Source organism: Sinohyriopsis cumingii, chromosome 14 (genome assembly GCF_028554795.1).
Source record: "Sinohyriopsis cumingii isolate HCF-2022 chromosome 14, ASM2855479v2, whole genome shotgun sequence".
Classification (NCBI taxonomy): Eukaryota; Metazoa; Mollusca; class Bivalvia; order Unionida; family Unionidae; genus Sinohyriopsis; species Sinohyriopsis cumingii.
In genome coordinates this window covers 73492079-73512287 of record NC_142974.1, presented here as the reverse complement: position 1 = coordinate 73512287, position 20209 = coordinate 73492079, and the positions used below count along the sequence as shown (strand labels likewise).

General features: G+C 37.9%; 3 long non-coding RNA genes across 5 annotated transcripts in view; all 3 read left to right on the top strand.

Annotated features, from left to right (window-relative positions):
* LOC149784145 (uncharacterized) overlaps window positions 1-20209 on the top strand; it is a 135706-nt gene that overhangs the window by 96941 nt on the left and 18556 nt on the right. The window lies entirely within an intron of this gene.
* On the top strand, window positions 5260-6441 carry LOC149784147 (uncharacterized). Its single transcript, XR_016413758.1, has 2 exons — window positions 5260-5405; window positions 5982-6441. It is a non-coding gene; the product is annotated as an uncharacterized LOC149784147 (long non-coding RNA).
* Window positions 11285-14600, top strand: LOC149784146 (uncharacterized). The gene is made up of 3 exons (XR_016413757.1): window positions 11285-11424; window positions 13437-13530; window positions 14141-14600. It is a non-coding gene; the product is annotated as an uncharacterized LOC149784146 (long non-coding RNA).

Sequence of the window (20209 nt, the reverse complement as noted above, 5' to 3'; positions counted from 1 at the left end):
TTACCAGTTTCTGTTTTAAAGCGCTACATGCTTTTTTTTTTCTGGCACACCCCTCAGGGAACCTTATTAAGTTGCCTTTTCCTAGTCAAATCTGTTAATGGGCTGGTAATAGCCGCAAAATTGGGAACAAAAACCGAATCAAACCTAGGAAAGATCTTACTAGTCTGTTAGTTGCTGGACAAGGTGCATCTCTGATTTCTCCTATTTTGTATTGGTGAGGTTTTTTAAAACCCCGCTATCTATTGTTTGACTATGTTTTTCTGCGTAGAGTTTCAGCATATTGGCGTGAAATATCTTGGACTTACCTTCCATGACGACGATGTAGTCCATTTCGCCTTTCACATTTTTGACTTTGTATGGCCCTTTCCATTGGAGAAGCAGCTTTCTTTGTTTCCGTAAGGATAAGCACGAACACTTGATCGCCTACATCAAACTTCTTACTCCGCGTTCCTCGGTTGTAGTATTGCGCGTCCATACGACCAGATTATGCGAATTCTTCTTTCGCCATTCGACATGTACTCCATAACCTTTCGCACGAATCTACCACGTATTGGTAAGTGGTCTTAACTTCTTCGTTCGCTACATCGCCTGACCACAGTTCGCCTAGGATACGCATATGACCACGAACTGTCCCACCGTACAATAGTTCAGACTTGGATAAGCTTACGCTTTCGCGAGGAACCTCACGATACGCGAACAGCATTACGTTCAGGTGCCTATCCCAATCCATTGTACTTTCCGCTCACATTCGTCCCAACTTTTGCTTCAACGTTCCGTTGAATTTCTCTACCACCCAATTGCATATAGGGTGGTAGGGTGTTGTGCGCAACTGTTAAAGAAACAACAACCTACTAGTGTATTCCATGAGAATTGCGCTCCACAATCAGTAAGAACCTCTTCGGGCACTCCGACCCTGCTTAACATGTCTACGAGCACTTAGGCTACACGTTCGGTTTCGATTGATGGGAAAGCTGTGGCGTAATCAACCAGCGTTATTATGTATCAGATTTCCGATCTGTATGTGGAAATATATGTCCTACAATGTCAACGGGCCCTCTTTTAAACAGAGTTCATATCAGGGGGATCTGATCTAACGGTACCGTAGTTACCCTGCCCTTAGAGACCATCTTCAGGCAAACATTCCACGACCTACGAAACTTCGCTACATTACTATTGCCACCAGGCCGATAAAATTCTCTTAATACTCTATCTGTTGTTTTCTTCGTATCGAAATATCCCGCCATACTTGATTCGTTCGCCACCTTGAGTACATACGACCTTATACGACCTGCGTATCACATCACTATTTGCACACTCACTTTATGCATATATATAGTTCAAATGTAATGTACTGTATGTACTGTTCATAATTGTGCTATAAGAATTTGTTGTCAAAAGAAATACACGAAATTCAGTCGGAAATATCCGCACAAGATGCAATTCAAACTTCAAAAGATCTTCAATAATCAGTTGTTACGTGTGCGCTTAGTAATCCGTTAAATCTTGAATAATGTCATGGACCTTCCTGCACGGAATTGTGTTTGACACTGGTGATATAAGTGGTGTCAACATCAAATAATGTGTTCGCCGAAGAGTATTGCCATATCCTGTGATAGTTTATTTTTCCAAATATACTACAGCCGTCTTCAAGGCATGATGCCCCAGTGCTAGAAATCACTATAAACTGCCACACTGCAGACATCGCAGCGATATGATTGAAACATTGTAAAAGCTACGTTAAAAATCCAAATCATACACATACACATGTTTGTATATGTATGTCATGATGTTCCAGTGTTCGTGATTGTACATGTCCTATATAAATAATAACGTCATTCCTTACGTAATCTCTTATCGAATTGTATGTGTATTTCTGCATTCATTAATTTCTTCACAGTCGGTATTGAATATAACATGGAACTCAAAGAGAACGTATGAAAAATTTCTAACTAGCGCATAAAACATTAATGAAATGTCATTTATTAAGAATGAAACTGGAATGTAATACTTGATGCAGAATAGTATGCAAATATAACCTGTAACTAGGCATTTTCTTGTGCGTACGTTACATAATGGACAGGGAAGGAAGATATCGATGAAATCTAGATTCTCATTTTTCTAGGTTACTTGGGTTTGCCGTTATGTACTCCTAGCTAGACCACTATGTATAACGAAATGATACCACTCTAGAGTTTGTACAGGTAAAGGTATTAAATTGGAATCAGCCATGGTTTAGGCTCCACTCTCGGGGTGTCTCCCATTGTTTTCATAGTGCGTCAACTCGCAACGAGAATGCAATGTAATCAATGAGGAATACAATAAAAGACACTACAGCTTCAATACAACCCATAATGGACTTCTGCTTGATTGACTGTATTTCTACTAGATTGGGTGAAATGTATACCAGTATGAGTGGCAGTCCACTACTCACTAAGGGCACATACTCCCCTGCCTCTCTATCCAGGTCCATATGATTGAACTGTGATCAATAAAACAAGATGCTGTACTGTATGCAGCAAATTCGTTGCTTATTTTAAGTGTTTCCATTAGTCAAAAAAAAAAAAAATAATACTGAACATGGGATTTACCAAGTCTTTCTAGCAGTACCAAATATTGTAGAATTAACGTTTTATGTAGAAATAGAGGTAAGTTCTAAAGACCGTTGGAACGTTTCTAACAGCGTCACTTTGCCTCCACCTCAGTTAGAGATTTTATATCTACTCTAGAGTTTACACCGAAGTCATGTTCTGTACTTCTGTCCTTCAATGTTGCTGAGAAGTAATGTGCTCGGCAATGGATGCATTATTATTATAATCAAGATAGAATCATCGCAAAAAATAAATACGTTCACGTGCTATTGCTGATTGTCTGTACTCTCCTTGATAAGAAACATTCCTTCCAAATCAATTCGTTTGAAGCTCCTTGATAACTTTAATGTAGCTTGGCTAAAATAGTGTTATCAAGCGCAACTTTACAAGCCAGTGACGTTACAAATAACAGAGAAATTACTTTGAATTCTAATACATTTTTTCCCGAGCACAGATCTCGTCAGCCATGCTTCGGTTCAAGTGTTTTGGGGGATGTCGTTTGATTACAATATCAATAAAATAGTCTCCTATTGGTCCGCCGTGACAACCGATAAATAATACACCTGAGAACACGTATAAATAGTGAAGGTTTGATCCACCCAACATTTCGACTACAAGCTGCGAACTGGTAGAGGGTCATTTTCCGAAAATGAAGGATCTCACTTTGTTGCTGATGCTTCTGGTTCTGTGTGCACTGGCTTTATCTAAAGGTATGTATTTGTTTTATTTTGCCATTCTATTTTCTGTATTCCTGTCTTTCTTTCTATCCGTCGCTCATTCTATCTTTCTTTTCTTTCTTTATCATTTCTTTACAGTTCCAGAATTTTGTGTTTCTACGTATGCAGGAGAGTCAAAAGTTAGCCTGTGTCGATCTTTCTCGCCCGGAGTTATTTTCGTTAAACTTATTTATTGGAAGTATGAAATGCATTCGAATTATTTCGTATTCAAACTCTTTTCAAAGCCGTCTCCCAACTTGCGCCTTCCGGTAAAACTGTGTGGCTCACCGCTTCTTGGATATAATATATCGGTCAAGCTTAGCTATAAATAATCTCAAAAATGTCCAAAAAAATACGATACATTATGTTTTCTTTGACTTACAATGCAATATTTTCTTAAAGCGTACTCAATATCTTTATTTCATATTCGGTCAGTTTTCAATAAGACGTACATCAGTAAAGTCATTGCCAAACAGCGGTGTAAATATTACAGAACGACGCCCTTAAACGGAGAATTCATTCTCGTTGAGATTATACTTGTTTGATCAGATGGAGATGTCCAAAATGGAACATAAAGACCGATATACCAATTCAAAACTCAGTGATTAGTGTGCATTGTTGCGCAAAAGATTGAGAACAGTAAGGTACTTAAAATGTTGCTGACAATGCGCATCATGGTATGTCACATGGCAGTACTAGAGGCACGAATATTTCTTGAAGGATGATGGTCACTAGGTGATAATGAAGGAAACGAAAGGTTAGAGATGCAATATGACTTACTTGAAACCAATATCACGTTATTGAATGCAAATGAAGATGATGGACTAAACGTGTATAATTGTAACAATATGTATCATTGATAATGGTCTCCTAAATTAATTATGGGAGAGCACAATCAACTCAATTATTCATAACGTATATATGCATAATTATGATCAACGTTTGCAGGAACATTTGGATAAACCCTCTTATGTTTGTATGAATGTAAACTCATTGGCAAGCCTCGGTGTAAAAGTTACATAACAATGCGTTTAAATCTATTCCTTTTAAAGAATACAGTTATTTGATAAGATGAGGTATCTTTGAAAAGTCTTTAAGACCAATATTCGAAATCAAAATCCACTAATTATTGCAGATTTTGGCGCGAACCATTGGGGAAACTATTGGGCATTTAAAAAATGAAGATGTGACAACGCGCCATGCTATATATCACGCAGCTGTAGTGGCATGGGTATGTCTTGAAGGATTATAGCCGCTGTCGTACAATTATTGCTTTAACGGAAATCCTAGTGGGCTAAATGTTAAAGGTTGTGTGGAGAGACAAACACACATAAACGTAGAGACGCAATATTTTGCCCAATTGTAAAAATGAAAGAACCTAAGTAAGAGAAAGAGCTGACTCATTATTTTTACACGCGCAATTATGATGACAGAAATAAATTAATTTCTAACCTCATCGATGTTAATTTGTTTCCTCTTTTATGAGTTAAGGAATTGTCAAGTCAGATACAATTTATATAAAAAGGTTCATAGATATTATCATGCACCGAATGCCTCATTTACTTTTCAAACATAATCCTCTCTTCATTCGTTTTTCTGGCACATTGGTACCTGCTATTTATAATCCGTTTATAATGATGCGGTTTTTCAAATTAGTCTATGTAAGCTGATTATGTATAAACTGACACATTTGTAGAATTGAGTAAGACATCCTGCGTGTGACATATGATTACGTTTTAGACAAAATAATCAAACCATATTGAAGTTTAGAAGAAATCGAACATTATATCAATACAATATTACTTTTATCTTGGAAATCGAATGTAAACTTTGTAAAGCTGTCATACTCCTATACATAATTAGCTCACTTGCACAAGAAACGGAATTTGGAACTGAAAATTCGAGGCCCATATTTCTTGTTTACATTTTAATCATCCTTTTTTAAAATCAATCTCTATATTAATTATCTAATGCGTGTGGGCACCAATAAATTTGCTTTATCCACAGATCATCGAAAACGGAGAAGTTACTCGACCGAGGATGTTGATACGTTGGAAACTCTATTAAGGGACATTGAGAATGGAAATGTTGACCTCAATCAGTAAGTCTGTGCAAATACTGTACTTTTCTGTAAACTCGTCCATGTTATATTTTACGGATCTATGAGAAAAAAAATCCAGAAAATCAATGGTTGAAATAACGCCTGTTTCACGGTCTCTGAACATAAACATTTTGATCTTAAGACGTTCAGTGTTCATCAAGGTCATATTGATTATGCAATACTTCTATACTAGCAATAAATAAAAGAGAGGGAGGAAATTAGCTACAGTATAGGTGATTGACTGGCAAACTAGATAGATGGGCGGTCATGAGCATTGAAGACAGGTTGTAGGTGAGTCAGTTAGTCGGTTAGTAAGAAGGTACCTTCATGTTTTTATAAACTAACTGACTTATAGACAGACATAAAAGTAGGGAGAGAAAAACCAATATAGAAAAAATAAAGCTAGACATGAAGAACAATAACTCCAACGACAGCCATACACACATATATGATATAATAACATACAGGCATACACACCGATAGATAGAAATATAGATAGATAGATAGATAGATAGATAGACAGAGAAAATTATTAGGTTTCAAATTTCACTGAATAAAGTTTTCTTTTTCTTACAGAGTGCTCAAAGATGACGCCAGTGAGCCAGGTCGCAGACTCTTCATCAGATTTAGATGGCCCTGGCGAATCGGCAAAAAATGAGCTATTCACAGCAATAATCACTCAGATCTTCTGGTCTAGACATATTGTAAAATGTATTATACACAATTTAGTGAAGTCACTTTGGACGACGTCTCTTTAATTTTTTTCTAATGTTATTGTTTATCATTTGATCTTGTCTATTATGTTGGGGATGAAAGTCAAATAAATTTGATCTAATGAACGTTTAAGTTTGTAACCTGCATATATATCGCAGCAGCAGAATTAAGATAGCCTGCAAAATCAGCCTTCCCAACCCAATTTACTTTACTCTGGTATTCCTTGCCCAGAACAGAACTTTTAAGGACGATATAGTACTGTCCATTACAAATTGTAGATATATTTTATAACTGTCTATTTAATAAAAATATTCTGAGTGCATACTATGATCATTTGTTTCTCTTCATATTGTATTACATGTAATTAATACGATATCTTACTTATTTGATTATGTTTGTGTATCTATTTCTCAACATACAATCAACAAATAGCCTGGTTGCGCAGATCCATCTGTAAGGTATTTTTTGTTTAGTCAGTTAGCTTTCGGCAATGTGAATATCTTCCTCACACAAACGTTTGAAGTTATTGGTGTATGCACTTCTTAATATACAGTCAATGATTGGTTTCTTTGTGAGATATTTTGGGTTACAGACTTTTTTGAAACAGGAAACAATAAAGTGGACAGCTGCCTGAGAAAACCTATGTTGATGTGGTCATGTATGTTGTCTTCCCTGGAGTTCTAGTCTGCCTTCTAGGTCTCTGATAGAAACAGTAATGCTATATAATATGAAGAAGCAAAACCATCTAGTTTTGTGGAACTGAACAAACAATTTAATTTTCAACCGTATCAATTGGATATTTAGGAGGCCCTTAAAATATTATGATACTAATCCAGTATAATACAAATATACATATTAAGGTCCTAAAGAACACAATGTGTCATATAAACTGTAGGTCATGGAATGTATTGGTCTACCAAAACATTCTAATGTGTAATAATAATTCCATAACTCCTTTTATATTATTCACCAAAGTCGCGGATACAATTTTAGTCCATTGAACACTTGTAGTTCCAACGAACGATTTAAACAAATGCTTATCCTCACAAACACTATCTAAATACAAGCTAAATTGTTTCTTTGTACTTATGATACACGCATAATATCAGAATAAGGAACGAATTCATTGACCAAACCAAGACAATTAGTGTCAAGTGTAAGATATGAGAACGCCTTTAGCTACTATTCCTAGCTACAATATGCAAATATTCCACATCCTCAGAGAACCTACCTGTCCTAAAGTAATTTTATTCAGAGAATCCACCTTATCGAGCTGCCTATCGGGAAACAAACCTGAATCTCTAAAGAAGTTCAGGTTTTACAATTAATATTATTATTAATAATGTATCACGCCTACGTGTGTGTGTGTGTGTGTGTGTGTATAAATTCTTAACGTGATCTATATAAAGACAGTTGCAGAAAAAACTCAATAGAACATAGTTCATCTCTTCTACACTATATTCTGGCTTTAAAGACTGAGTTAATAACTAGACATTGCGAGTAGCAACGATTCGATCGTTATATATATATATATATATATATATATATATATATATACATCAGTTTTCCCTGTTGTCCCTGCAGATCATATTTCAAAATGGATATTAACTCTGACATATAAACATATACGATGAATTTGCAATTTTAGCCTCGATTCGGAAACTATACGGTTGCAAAGTCAACCCCAAACGCAGCAATCTTGCGTTGGCGTTGGCGTCCTTTGCATTTTTCAAGTACAAGAGCTGCTACTGGTCCGTTTGTATGGTAAACTCCATTCCAAAAAGTACGTATGTAATTTTCCTATCCCCCATACTAAGATTAGGCACTCCTTCTCAATCACGGAGTAGTTTTGCTCCATAGAAAGGAATTTGCTACTTGCTTAAGCAATGGGCAATTTCATCCCTTCTCGCTTCTGTAGCAAAACAGACCCAATACCGGTATCAGACGTATAAGTCCACATCACAAACGTTTTATTCAATTCTGGCAACTTTCGGATTGGTGGACTTACCAGTTTCTGTTTTAAAGCGCTACATGCTTTTTTTTTTCTGGCACACCCCTCAGGGAACCTTATTAAGTTGCCTTTTCCTAGTCAAATCTGTTAATGGGCTGGTAATAGCCGCAAAATTGGGAACAAAAACCGAATCAAACCTAGGAAAGATCTTACTAGTCTGTTAGTTGCTGGACAAGGTGCATCTCTGATTTCTCCTATTTTGTATTGGTGAGGTTTTTTAAAACCCCGCTATCTATTGTTTGACTATGTTTTTCTGCGTAGAGTTTCAGCATATTGGCGTGAAATATCTTGGACTTACCTTCCATGACGATGATGTAGTCCATTTCGCCTTTCACATTTTTGACTTTGTATGGCCCTTTCCATTGGAGAAGCAGCTTTCTTTGTTTCCGTAAGGATAAGCACGAACACTTGATCGCCTACATCAAACTTCTTACTCCGCGTTCCTCGGTTGTAGTATTGCGCGTCCATACGACCAGATTATGCGAATTCTTCTTTCGCCATTCGACATGTACTCCATAACCTTTCGCACGAATCTACCACGTATTGGTAAGTGGTCTTAACTTCTTCGTTCGCTACATCGCCTGACTACAGTTCGCCTAGGATACGCATATGACCACGAACTGTCCCACCGTACAATAGTTCAGACTTGGATAAGCTTACGCTTTCGCGAGGAACCTCACGATACGCGAACAGCATTACGTTCAGGTGCCTATCCCAATCCATTGTACTTTCCGCTCACATTCGTCCCAACTTTTGCTTCAACGTTCCGTTGAATTTCTCTACCACCCAATTGCATATAGGGTGGTAGGGTGTTGTGCGCAACTGTTAAAGAAACAACAACCTACTAGTGTATTCCATGAGAATTGCGCTCCACAATCAGTAAGAACCTCTTCGGGCACTCCGACCCTGCTTAACATGTCTACGAGCACTTAGGCTACACGTTCGGTTTCGATTGATGGGAAAGCTGTGGCGTAATCAACCAGCGTTATTATGTATCAGATTTCCGATCTGTATGTGGAAATATATGTCCTACAATGTCAACGGGCCCTCTTTTAAACAGAGTTCATATCAGGGGGATCTGATCTAACGGTACCGTAGTTACCCTGCCCTTAGAGACCATCTTCAGGCAAACATTCCACGACCTACGAAACTTCGCTACATTACTATTGCCACCAGGCCGATAAAATTCTCTTAATACTCTATCTGTTGTTTTCTTCGTATCGAAATATCCCGCCATACTTGATTCGTTCGCCACCTTGAGTACATACGACCTTATACGACCTGCGTATCACATCACTATTTGCACACTCACTTTATGCATATATATAGTTCAAATGTAATGTACTGTATGTACTGTTCATAATTGTGCTATAAGAATTTGTTGTCAAAAGAAATACACGAAATTCAGTCGGAAATATCCGCACAAGATGCAATTCAAACTTCAAAAGATCTTCAATAATCAGTTGTTACGTGTGCGCTTAGTAATCCGTTAAATCTTGAATAATGTCATGGACCTTCCTGCACGGAATTGTGTTTGACACTGGTGATATAAGTGGTGTCAACATCAAATAATGTGTTCGCCGAAGAGTATTGCCATATCCTGTGATAGTTTATTTTTCCAAATATACTACAGCCGTCTTCAAGGCATGATGCCCCAGTGCTAGAAATCACTATAAACTGCCACACTGCAGACATCGCAGCGATATGATTGAAACATTGTTAAAGCTACGTTAAAAATCCAAATCATACACATACACATGTTTGTATATGTATGTCATGATGTTCCAGTGTTCGTGATTGTACATGTCCTATATAAATAATAACGTCATTCCTTACGTAATCTCTTATCGAATTGTATGTGTATTTCTGCATTCATTAATTTCTTCACAGTCGGTATTGAATATAACATGGAACTCAAAGAGAACGTATGAAAAATTTCTAACTAGCGCATAAAACATTAATGAAATGTCATTTATTAAGAATGAAACTGGAATGTAATACTTGATGCAGAATAGTATGCAAATATAACCTGTAACTAGGCATTTTCTTGTGCGTACGTTACATAATGGACAGGGAAGGAAGATATCGATGAAATCTAGATTCTCATTTTTCTAGGTTACTTGGGTTTGCCGTTATGTACTCCTAGCTAGACCACTATGTATAACGAAATGATACCACTCTAGAGTTTGTACAGGTAAAGGTATTAAATTGGAATCAGCCATGGTTTAGGCTCCACTCTCGGGGTGTCTCCCATTGTTTTCATAGTGCGTCAACTCGCAACGAGAATGCAATGTAATCAATGAGGAATACAATAAAAGACACTACAGCTTCAATACAACCCATAATGGACTTCTGCTTGATTGACTGTATTTCTACTAGATTGGGTGAAATGTATACCAGTATGAGTGGCAGTCCACTACTCACTAAGGGCACATACTCCCCTGCCTCTCTATCCAGGTCCATATGATTGAACTGTGATCAATAAAACAAGATGCTGTACTGTATGCAGCAAATTCGTTGCTTATTTTAAGTGTTTCCATTAGTCAAAAAAAAAAAAAAAAATAATACTGAACATGGGATTTACCAAGTCTTTCTAGCAGTACCAAATATTGTAGAATTAACGTTTTATGTAGAAATAGAGGTAAGTTCTAAAGACCGTTGGAACGTTTCTAACAGCGTCACTTTGCCTCCACCTCAGTTAGAGATTTTATATCTACTCTAGAGTTTACACCGAAGTCATGTTCTGTACTTCTGTCCTTCAATGTTGCTGAGAAGTAATGTGCTCGGCAATGGATGCATTATTATTATAATCAAGATAGAATCATCGCAAAAAATAAATACGTTCACGTGCTATTGCTGATTGTCTGTACTCTCCTTGATAAGAAACATTCCTTCCAAATCAATTCGTTTGAAGCTCCTTGATAACTTTAATGTAGCTTGGCTAAAATAGTGTTATCAAGCGCAACTTTACAAGCCAGTGACGTTACAAATAACAGAGAAATTACTTTGAATTCTAATACATTTTTTCCCGAGCACAGATCTCGTCAGCCATGCTTCGGTTCAAGTGTTTTGGGGGATGTCGTTTGATTACAATATCAATAAAATAGTCTCCTATTGGTCCGCCGTGACAACCGATAAATAATACACCTGAGAACACGTATAAATAGTCAAGGTTTGATCCACCCAACATTTCGACTACAAGCTGCGAACTGGTAGAGGGTCATTTTCCGAAAATGAAGGATCTCACTTTGTTGCTGCTGCTTCTGGTTCTGTGTGCACTGGCTTTATCTAAAGGTATGTATTTGTTTTATTTTGCCATTCTATTTTCTGTATTCCTGTCTTTCTTTCTATCCGTCGCTCATTCTATCTTTCTTTTCTTTCTTTATCATTTCTTTACAGTTCCAGAATTTTGTGTTTCTACGTATGCAGGAGAGTCAAAAGTTAGCCTGTGTCGATCTTTCTCGCCCGGAGTTATTTTCGTTAAACTTATTTATTGGAAGTATGAAATGCATTCGAATTATTTCGTATTCAAACTCTTTTCAAAGCCGTCTCCCAACTTGCGCCTTCCGGTAAAACTGTGTGGCTCACCGCTTCTTGGATATAATATATCGGTCAAGCTTAGCTATAAATAATCTCAAAAATGTCCAAAAAAATACAATACATTATGTTTTCTTTGACTTACAATAAAATATTTTTTTAAAGCGTACTCAATATCTTTATTTCATATTCGGTCAGTTTTTAATAAGACGTACATCAGTAAAGTCATTGCCAAACAGCGGTGTAAATATTACAGAACGACGCCCTTAAACGGAGAATTCATTCTCGTTGAGATTATACTTGTTTGATCAGATGGAGATGTCCAAAATGGAACATAAAGACCGATATACCAATTCAAAACTCAGTGATTAGTGTGCATTGTTGCGCAAACGATTGAGAACAGTAAGGTACTTAAAATGTTGTTGACAAGGCGCATCATGGCATGTCACATGGCAATATTAGAGGCACGAATATTTCTTGAAGGATGATGGTCACTAGGTGATAATGAAGGAAACGAAAGGTTAGAGATGCAATATGACTTACTTGAAACCAATATCACGTTATTGAATGCAAATGAAGATGATGGACTAAACGTGTATAATTGTAACAATATGTATCATTGATAATGGTCTCCTAAATTAATTATGGGAGAGCACAATCAACTCAGTTATCCATAACGTATATCTGCCTAATTATGATCAACGTTTGCAGGAACATTTGGATAAACTCTCTTATGTTTGTATGAGTGTAAACTCATTGGCAAGCCTCGGTGTAAAAGTTACATAACAATGCGTTTAAATCTCGTCCTTTTAAAGAATACAGTTATTTGATAAGATGAGGTATCTTTGAAAAGACTTTAAGACCAATGTTCGGAATCAAAATCCACTGATTATTGCAGATTTTGGCGCGAACCATTGGGGAAACTATTGGGTATTTAAAAAATGAAGATGTGACAACGCGCCATGCTATATATCACGCAGCTGTAGTGGCATGGGTATGTCTTGAAGGATTATAGCCGCTGTCGTACAATTATTGCTTTAACGGAAATCCTAGTGGGCTAAATGTTAAAGGTTGTGTGGAGAGACAAACACACATAAACGTAGAGACGCAATATTTTGCCCAATTGTAAAAATGAAAGAACCTAAGTAAGAGAAAGAGCTGACTCATTATTTTTACACGCGCAATTATGATGACAGAAATAAATTAATTTCTAACCTCATCGATGTTAATTTGTTTCCTCTTTTATGAGTTAAGGAATTGTCAAGTCAGATACAATTTATATAAAAAGGTTCATAGATATTATCATGCACCGAATGCCTCATTTACTTTTCAAACATAATCCTCTCTTCATTCGTTTTTCTGGCACATTGGTACCTGCTATTTATAATCCGTTTATAATGATGCGGTTTTTCAAATTAGTCTATGTAAGCTGATTATGTATAAACTGACACATTTGTAGAATTGAGTAAGACATCCTGCGTGTGACGTATGATTACGTTTTAGACAAAATAATCAAACCATATTGAAGTTTAGAAGAAATCGAACATTATATCAATACAATATTACTTTTATCTTGGAAATCGAATGTAAACTTTGTAAAGCTGTCATACTCCTATACATAATTAGCTCACTTGCACAAGAAACGGAATTTGGAACTGAAAATTCGAGGCCCATATTTCTTGTTTACATTTTAATCATCTTTTTTAAAATCAATCTCTATATTAATTATCTAATGCGTGTGGGCACCAATAAATTTGCTTTATCCACAGATCATCGAAAACGGAGAAGTTACTCGACCGAGGATGTTGATACGTTGGAAACTCTATTAAGGGACATTGAGAATGGAAAAGTTGACCTTAATCAGTAAGTCTGTGCAAATACTGTACTTTTCTGTGAACTCGTCCATTTTTATATTTTACGGATCTATAAGAAAAAAAACCCAAGAAAATCAATGGTTGAAATAACGCATGTTTCACGATCTCTGAACATAAACATTTTGATCTTAAGACGCTCAGTGTTCATCAAGGTCATATTGATTATGCAATACTTCTATACTAGCAATAAATAAAAGAGAGGGAGGAAATTAGCTACAGTATAGGTGATTGACTGGCAAACTAGATAGATGGGCGGTCGTGAGCATTGAAGACAGGTTGTAGGTGAGTCGGTTAGTCGGTTAGTAAGAAGGTACCTTCATGTTTTTATAAACTAACTGACTTATAGACAGACATAAAAGTAGGGAGAGAAAAACCAGTATAGAAAAAATAAAGCTAGACATGAAGAACAATAACTCCAACGACAGCCATACACACATATATGATATAATAACATACAGGCATACACACAGATAGATAGATATGTAGATAGATAGATAGATAGATATATTGATAGATAGATAGATATATAGATATATAGATAGACAGAGAAAATTATTAGGTTTCAAATTTCACTGAATAAAGTTTTCTTTTTCTTACAGAGTGCTCGAAGATGACGCCAGTGAGCCAGGTCGCAGACTCTTCATCAGATTTAGATGGCCCTGGCGAATCGGCAAAAAATGAGCTATTCACAGCAATAATCACTCAGATCTTCTGGTCTAGACATATTGTAAAATTTATTATACACAATTTAGTGAAGTCACTTTGGACGACTTCTCTTTAATTTTTTTCTAATATTATTGTTCAACATTTGATCTTGTCTATTATGTTGGGGGTAAAGGTCAAATAAATCTGATCTAATGAACGTATAAGTGTGTAACCTGCATATATATCGCAGCAGCAGAATCAAGATAGCCTGCAAAATTAGCCTGCCCAACCCTATTTACTTTATTCTGGTATTCCTTGCCCAGAACAGAACTTTTAAGGACGATATAGTACTGTCCATAACAAATTGTAGATATATTTTATAACTGTCTATTTAATAAAAATATTCTGAGTGCATACTATGATCATTTGTTTCTCTTCATGTTGTATTACATGTAATTAATACGATATCTTACTTATTTGATTATGTTTGTGTATCTATTTCTCAACATACAATCAACAAATAGCCTGGATGCGCAGATCCATCTGTAAGGTATTTTTTGTTTAGTCAGTTAGCTTTCGGCAATGTGAATATCTTCCTCACACAAACATTTGAAGTTACTGGTGTATGTACTTCTTAATATACAGTCAATGATTGGTTTCATTGTGAGATATTTTGGGTAACAGGCTTCTTTGAAACAGGAAACCATAAAGTGAACAGCTGCCTGAGAAAACCTATGTTGATGTGGTCATGTATGTTGTCTTCCCTGGAGTTCTAGTCTGCCTTCTAGGTCTCTGATAGAAACAGTAATGCTATATAATATGAAGAAGCAAAATCATCTAGTTTTGTGGAACTGAACAATTTAATTATCAACCGTATCAATTGGATATTTACGAGGCCCTTAAAATATTATGATACTAATCCAGTATAATAAAAATAGACATATTAAAGTCCTAAAGAACACAATGTGTCGTATAAACCTTAGGTCATGGAATGTATTGGTCTACCAAAACATTCTAATGTGTAATAATAATTCCATATCTCCTTTTGTATTATTCACCAAAGTCGCAGATACAATTTTAGTCCATTGAACACTTGTAGTTCCAACGAACCATTTAAAGAAATGTTTATCCTCACAAACACTATCTAAATACAAGCTAAATTGTTTCTTTGTACTTATGATACACGCATAATATGAGAATAAGGAACGAATTCATTGACCAAACCAAGACAGTTAGTGTCAAGTGTAAGATATGAGAACGCCTTTAGCTACTATTCCTAGCTACAATATGCAAATATTCCACATCCTCAGAGAACCTACCTGTCCTAAAGTAATTTTATTCAGAGAATCCACCTTATCGAGCTGTCTATCGGGAAACAAACCTGAGCCTCTAAAGAAGTTCAGGTTTTGCAATTAATATTATTATCAATAATGTATCACGCCTACGTGTGTGTGTGTATGTGTGTGTGTGTGTGTGTATAAATTCTTAACGTGATCTATATGAAGACAGCTGCAGAGAAAAACTCAATAGAGCATAGTTCATCTCTTCTACACTATATTCTGGCTTTAAAGACTGAGTTAATGTCTAGACATTGCGAGTACCAACGATTCGATCGTTATATATATATATATATATATATATATATATATATATATATATATATATATATATATATATATATATATATATATATATATATATTTATTTATATACATATATATACACATCAGTTTTCCCTGTTGTCCCTGCCGATCATATTTCAAAATGGATATCAACTATGACATATAAACATATACGATGAATTTGGAATTTTCGCCTCGATTCGGAAACTATACCGTTGCAAAGTCAACGCCAAACGCAGCAATCTTGCGTTGGCGTTGGCGACCTTTGCATTTTTCAAGTACAAGAGCGGCTACTGGTCCGTTTGTATGGTAAAGTCCATTCCAAAAAGTACGTATGTAATTTTCCTATCCCCCATACTAAGATTAGGCACTCCTTCTCAATCACGGAGTAGTTTTGCTCCATAGAAAGGAATTTGCTACTTGCTTAAGCAATGGGCAGTTTCATCCCTTCTCGCTTCTGTAGCAAAACAGACCCAATACCGGTATCAGACGTATAAGTCCACATCACAAACGTTTTATTCAATTCTGGCAACTTTCGGATTGGTGGACTTACCAGTTTCTGTTTTAAAGCGCTAAATGCTTTTTTTTCCTGGCACACCCCTCAGGGAACCTTATTAAGTTGCCTTTTCCTAGTCAAATCTGTTAATGGGCTGGTAGTAGCCGCAAAATTGGGAACAAAAACCGAATCAAACCTAGGAAAGATCTTACTAGTTTGTTAGTTGCTGGACAAGGTGCATCTCTGATTGCTCCTATTTTGTATTGGTGAGGTTTTTTAAAACCCCGCTATCTATTGTTTGACTATGTGTTTCTACGTAGAGTTTCAGCATATTGGCGTGAAATATCTTGGACTTACCTTCCATGACGATGATGTAGTCCATTTCGCCTTTCACATTTTTGACTTTGTATGGCCCTTTCCATTGGAGAAGCAGCTTTCTTTGTTTCCGCAAGGATAAGCACGAACACTTGATCGCCTACATCAAACTTTTTACTCCGCGTTCCTCGCTTGTAGTATTGCACGTCCTTACGACCAGATTATGGGAGTTCTTCGTTCTGCCTTGTCCTTGCTGAATGCCTGACTCGGTAGCGTGCAGGGCATTTATAGGTGTTTCTCGTCGACCCAAAAAGTCTTTACTTGTTTGCAGCAAGACATTTTTGCCTGCCCTCAAGAAAGGTTCTTTGGGGTTTTGTTTGTCGATGATGAGATTTTGGAGAAATTATTTGCCGTGTGTCAGTGCCGCATCTTTCAAGGCGTGCAATCCGCGTGTCACCATCGGTTTCAACACGGGGACCACCGAACGAAAGGCCGATTTCAACATATCTCCTAAACCGTGTCCTCGCTGTCGAGCAACCCCTCGGTACACTGGATACATGACTTACGAGTCGTGAGAGAACCGTTTTCGAAAATGGAGTTTCACCGTGACTTTTCCTTTGGTGAATGGAATATTTTGTCCCAGATCTCCTTTTATAGCAATGTTGACAGTGTCCAAATACGACTTGCTGACAGGCAAATAGTGAGGATGTACAAATTCGCGGTGGACGTGATAAGTGTTTCCACCTTCCTCGTCAGCGAGCGTGGCAGAATCCACTTTGAAAGGAATGACACGCAGTAACGGTACGGAGGTGTGTCCCACCACGTTATACTCCACCACATCGGAGTAAACAAAGATCAATTTCAGTCCTTGGTTCAATTCTACCGGGGTAAGAAAGAACTTGCTGAAAGAATCGTTGTCGGAAATGACTGGCAATTCGTTTTTCCTGATCATGGCCATCCTCATGTCCATGTCTCCGCCCAACATGTCAAACAATTCAGGATAAAATAAGAAAGACATGATTTTACCCCCCTCAGGAAATTTCATCAGAAAGCGACGAGCTATTTTGTGGTACTCCAGGGTGACACTTTTTTTGACACTCTCCAAAGCTTTCATAAACACGACATTAAACCTGCAAGCTATGGTGCTGACCAAATGTTGGCCACTAAAATAATAGCCTGGGGGAATGAACAAGTGATAGGTGGTCCACTTTTGATTTTTTGTGCCAGGGTTTTTCTTGTCATACTTGACATGGGTATCCAAGTACTGTTGCAATTGTTCGTCATGAACTTCCACCTCAAACAAATTTTGATTGGGAAGGACATTGAAGACTTGGGCCGGGTGAATGATTTCCACTAAAGCCACTTCCCCTTGGGCTTCGTGGTCTAATTGCATAGGATGAGGTAATTTGGCCGTGTAATAGCACAACGTGTTGTGGGGAAACACCTCCATGGAACTGTGACTAGGTAAGGTTAAGTAAAATTGGTTTTGGTAACTCATAATTCCAGAGTTCTGTGGCTGTCCGAGGGGTTACTGGACGTCAGAGGAGTGTCTCCGCCCAAAATAGGGTTGTTGTTGTTATTGGAGTGGTGACTGGTACTGGCACTGGACACAAGGTTCCGGTTGTTCCCGTTCGAGGTGAATTTCAGGGAGGGATTAGGAAGCAGGTAACCGATGCAACTGCTCAATAAAATGGTCCACAATTGTTTGTCTCCTTGTAGCAAACTTAAATTGGCAATGGCTGCCCCGATGACACAATACACCACGAAGATTTGGAAGAAAAAGACGATATGCTTTTTAGGCACACGTTCTCCACACCACACCCACAAAGGTTGTTTTTGTAAATCTTGCACAGAAGAACTAGGTGAAGGAGTGGTCGACGTAGCTGCGTCTGTGTGAAAGGGCATGATGGTCACTTCTTTTTATAGTCGATGACTTGCGAAGCGTCGATCCAAGAATCAAAACTGGGTGGATATCCTTTCCAACGTACTTTGACTTCTTTGACACGTCGTTTGCCCACTTTACGGGTTCTGCGTTCGAGAATGCTTTCGATGTCGTACACGTCGTCTTCTTTTTTGGTGACACGTTATAACTCGGGTAAGTAAAACGTTCCTTTGAGCACTTCTCCGTTCATGTCTTCCAATTTAAAGACGGCAGGATCACGGCCATGCACTCGTCCAGTGACACGAAACCATTCGGTAGTCCAGTTAGGTAAGTAACCTTTGTCGAAAGTGCGTTTAGTTTTGCCAATGCGCACCCAATCTCCTACGGACAACACTACACTTTTCTTGGGGACAGCCCTCGTCGGGGACGTACCAAACAAGCGCTCAAACACCAACACTTCGTTCTCGGGAGTCACTTCTTGAGGGGCACGTCCGATGGTAAGATTGGTTGTACGCTTGCACCAGGTGCGGTAAGATGTCGATGTACTTCAGAGTGTGGTGATGCGGAAAATATTTCCACATGCGTTCTTTCAAAGTGCGTTGAAAACGTTTCACGATGCTGGCTTTGGTTTCAGGATTCCCGGTGGTAAAAAAATGAATGTCACGTTTCTTTAATTCTTTTTGGAAAGCTTGGTTCAGAAATTCGGTACCTTTTCCGTTTGCCATCGAAGAGGGTGACGACCGCTTTCTTTCAACACCCGTTGCAGGGCTCGCACTAACTCGCTGCTCGATGTGGAAGTCAAGGGTACGACCCAGGCAAATTTGGAAAAGACGTCGATGACACAAAACAAATATTTGTAGCCGCGATTGTAGCTGGCCAAACGAGAGACATCGGCTAAAAATCGGCTTGCTATTGATGATCGATACCCTCCACTCGGGTGCGACTTCTGGAAAACTTACCTCGAATGGGTTTGTGTAAAGTGTAAGTAGCTTGTTCTTGTAACCATCGTTGCACTTGCGGTAAACGGAGACTTTTCAGTCGAGTTTTGGCAGCACGATACAATTTTTGAACTCCTGCGTAACCTGCAGGATGCGAGGGATCGTAGTAAATGCTGGCTAACACTTTTTCCATTTGTTGGTTTGTCTGTTAATAAGGCACCCACTCTTGGAAGATGCTACTCTTTTTCTCTTGGGGTATTTTCTTGGATTGTAATGCTTTGCGTGTGCGGCCGGTAATATGTGTCGAGAAGGATGTCTGAACAGGGGATATCGGTTCTTGTTTCACTTCTGTCTTCACCTTCTTTTTCTCTTCTGATGAAGAAGGGGTGGTCATCATCTTTTTAATCCATCCAATTCTGGAGGTAGGTGGTGTTGTTAACTTGCGTACTTTTTCTGGTGGAGTTTCAAACCCTTCTTCTTCTTCTCCTTTTTCTGTCTTGGTCACTGGTAGTGGTGATGGTGCTGGACTTTTCATCAAGGTCTTAAAATCTTTCAGAGTGGGAAGAGCTGTTTCGTCTGAGGTTTTCTGGTGAAAGAGTTGCAGTCGTTGCAAGAGTTTCGGACAAATCTTGGCCATCCATTAAGGACGGCAATTCGTGCTGTAACTGGGACATTTCGCTCAAATGGGGATTGGGAGGTAAATGCGGGGTACGTTGTTCTTGCCAACCATGGTATTCCATCCATCGTTTGTAAGGCACTAAAGCTAGTTT